Raw genomic sequence first — 3,852 nt, 5'->3', positions numbered from 1 at the left:
CATCCCAAGCAAGACCAGAGCCTACATGCTGAGTTTTGGCGCAGCGCCACCTACTGGTTTGGATATACAAAAAAATGGTTATTTTTGCTTGCAGCTTCAGATAGGTTTGTCCAAAAATCATAACTTTGGTCTTGTTAGATTAGGGGAATCATGCCGAGTCGAATGATAACCATTATTACCATATCAGCCATTTTGGCCGTCGGCCATTTTGAATTTTGTGCTAAAATGCTGTATTTTATGAACGCATCAGCGTATCGTCACAAAACTCGGTATGGGTCATCAGCATGATGCCCTGAACCAGCCTGAGAAGTTGTTGAATTTTGCGAAAAACCTGCTTTTTCGAACTTGTCCTAGATGCTTAATTTGATTGTCATGAAAATCAGATCAGATCATCTTCAGTCCATTCTGGCAAAAAGTTATCAAAAGCTTTTCAGTAAATCAAACCATTCTCAAATAACACGCAAATTAATTTAACGCATAGCACCCAATTTGGACTCATGGCTGTATCTCTGCAATGCTTTATCATATTCAGACGAAACCTCATACATATCATCCCAAGCAAGACCAGAGCCTACATGCTGAGTTTTGCCATAACGCCACCTACTGGTCTGGAGATACAAAAAAGCCAATATAGCCATTATTTTTGCTTATAGCTTCAGATAGGTTTGTCAAAAAATGATAAAGTTGGTCTTTTTCAATTCGGGGCATCATTCCGAGTCGAATGATATCCAATTTTCCCATGTCGGCCATTTTGGCCATTGGACATTTTAAATTTTGTTTTAAAATTCTGTATTTTGTGAATGCATTAGTGTATTGTTGCGAAACTCTGTATGGGTCATCAGCACAAGGACCTGAAAGAGTCCAAATCAGCGCCACCTACTGTATTTTTTTTCATATGCTTATAACTTTTGATCTGGTTGACTTATTTTTTCGGGAGTCATATCCTTAGTGAGTGTCATTGTCACCTCACTCTGACCAAACCAGATTCATTTGGTCACAGCGCCACCTATTGGTCGAAAGTGATAAACCAGTAAATCTTTATTACTGACTGTATATATCATTTTCCAACTCTTTTGCCTTAAATGATCGTAATAGGTCTTTAATTGCTCACTGTTGCAGTTGGCCTAATGCTCCCAGCCATGTTGGCTGGCTTGTTGTCCCTTTTTTGCTTGGCCCCGTAATTGCTGCTTGCAGCTATATTTGTAACTGTATCTGTCTTTCTAGTGAACTCAAGTGACAACCAGTGTGACTTCTGCTCACTTTTATTTCCTCTGCTTTGTTTAACAGGGACATGAATATTACAATCCCCAGAAAAAAAATTACATCTTCTTGAGGAATGCGGCTGAGGAACTGAAGCCTCGGAACAAGAAATGGTGAGAGCGGGATATCCATTACCATGGAGACTGTCTTTCACTGGGCAAGGGCCGGTGTGCTTCCTGACTTGTGCTGACTTTCCTTTGTGTGCCGTTGTGATGCTTTCTGAGTCCTTTGGTAGCTCATGATGGATAAATAAGTTGTTCTTAGTTTAGTGGGATAAATTCTGAAGGAGCACATAATCGTTTATAAAATGGTTATATAAAGGAGATTCTACTTCAGTTTGAAATTAAATGTTCAGGATTGAAGTGTATTATACATTGAGTATAATAGCCACTATATAAAACAAAGCCATGTTAGGAAAGTAACAATTGACTAGGACTGAACCTTTTTGTTTTGCAGTGCTTTAGTAATATTCATAAATCTAGCTGTGATGTTTCTATTCTATTTTAGTTGTTCTCAACCAGAAGGCCAGGGCTGCTAGGAGCCCTCAGCAAACTTTCAATGAAGCCGTAAGATGATAACTTAAATGATTTAAAGAGTTTTATTAAACTAAAAGAAAAAGCTAGAAATTAGGATGTACATCTTATGCTAACATATCATATTTTAATTGTCCACTCAATTGTTGTTTTACAGAAGAATATACAGTTCTTGAAACTTTTGGGCTTTTAAAATTGTGTACAGTTTTTTCCCATACACATATTGGGATAAAAAAAAAAAACTTGCCACTTAGGCACTCTGAACTGCGTGTATTGACTCTCTTACTGGTTTGTATGCTATAGGTGACTCCAGTAGCCAAGTTAAGAATTGAAGAAAATGATTCAGTAATTCCACTTTTAATTTAATGCTTCAATTCGTATGCATGGAGTTGAGCACTCAAATCTGATTTGATCATCTTAGGACTTTAATCTAATGTAACTAACTGAAAAGGCATAAGCTACAAAACAAAGATTTGTAATGGATGCTTTACTTTTGAATGATTTTTCTCCTGGTCTTCTGTAGAGAAGTGTGTATTTAATAATTTTGGCTTTCTTGGCTTAAAATTAAGCTTGAAGTTTTCAATTTCAAAAATTTCATTACATCAAATCAATCTGCATTGCACTTTTAACTTGATCAATGTTCGATGGCTTTGCAAGACCGACCATACTGCCAGACATGTTTGGGAGTCAAACAGACCATTGGTTTTAAGAAATGTCTGCTGTTGGCTGTCTGGATTGGTCTGATGATGCTGTACACACAGATGTGATGGTTTGTGGTAGCATGTGTAGATCTGCACAGTGCTGGGCAGTGCATTGATATGAGAAATACCATGAAATATGAACATTTCAGCAGTGTTTAGGCTCAAGTAGGATGCAAAGGAAACGGTATTAGTTTGCATGTTCTCATTTTTTATTAAAGTTCTTTTAGGAATTCACCTTTTATGCATCAAAACACTTGTTTCCAGCAAAAATATTGAAATTATTTTTACTGTCATACAAGATAAAGACGCTAATTTAAGAAAATTACATTTAAAGTCTGCGTTTCTTTTCTTGTGGTTATAAATTGACTAGTATCAGGTGTTAGGGTGACTGTGTGTGGATATTATATGCAGAAGAGGATATATATACAAATTTTGGTCTCTTATCTACTTCTTAGATAAATCTCTTAATACAGGAGAATGATCTGTAAAACTTGGAGCCTTTGGAATTGGCCTGTCAGAGAATAAAGATGTAATAATTAAGCATTATACCTCTCTTGACCATTTGTAAACTTTACTTTTGTTCATTGGGAACACAAAACCAAAAATAAATCTGATTTGAAAAGCAGAATGCTGTATTGACTGACGCCTGCCCCTCCTTGTCTTTAGATTCGTCAAGCTTCACATCACATCTTGGAAGACCGACGTTAGTGTGTAAATATGGGAGAGACCTCAATTTGGCTAACACCTGGACCAATGGCATGGCAATGCATATTTTTTATGGACCAATCAGAAGGGGGCCAACTGCTCATAAGCAATGGTGATGTGAGCAGTGGCTTTTGATACGAGTAAGGAAGCCATGCTTTAGCATTTCTGGTGTAATTGATGTACCTTTTTTTCTTATTTCATGAAGTTCTTCATTATTTGCAGCTCTTATTTCTTGATACTGCCTTACAAAGGAAATGCATTTTCACCTTTGCTTGTTTCTCTCTGCTTGGTGTATAATCAGAATATGTAACCAATAATAAATCTATCTCAAGCTTTCTCTGCATTTTGACATTGCACTTGTCTTATTGTCTTGTAAGTGGGAATAAGATGGACTTTAAAGGGTTAGTTCACCAAAAAAAATAAAATAATGTAATTTATTACTCACCCTCATGTCGTTTTACACCCGTAAGACCTTTGTTCATCTTCGGAACACAAATTATGATATATTTTAGATTAAATCTAGCCTGGATGCCAGCCGAATTTAGCTCCGCCCACAACATTTTGAGGTCGGGGAGTTCGGTCTGGACTTGATCCGTAGAGGAGTAATTATGCCCGAACAGAAACTGTTCGGACCAATCACATTGTCAGGGTGA

The 3,852-nt window shown here is 37.0% G+C and overlaps 1 long non-coding RNA gene across 1 annotated transcript; it reads left to right on the top strand.

The window, feature by feature from the left end:
* Positions 1-1,088: 1,088 nt before the first annotated feature.
* LOC125265632 lies at positions 1,089-3,542 on the top strand. The gene is made up of 2 exons (XR_007184306.1): positions 1,089-1,373; positions 3,161-3,542. It is a non-coding gene; the product is annotated as an uncharacterized LOC125265632 (long non-coding RNA).
* The last annotated feature ends 310 nt before the right edge of the window (positions 3,543-3,852 follow it).

Source organism: Megalobrama amblycephala, linkage group LG1 (assembly GCF_018812025.1).
Source record: "Megalobrama amblycephala isolate DHTTF-2021 linkage group LG1, ASM1881202v1, whole genome shotgun sequence".
NCBI lineage: Eukaryota > Metazoa > Chordata > Actinopteri > Cypriniformes > Xenocyprididae > Megalobrama > Megalobrama amblycephala.
Note: the sequence above shows the minus strand (reverse complement) of the source record. Positions and strands in the feature narration are given on the sequence as shown.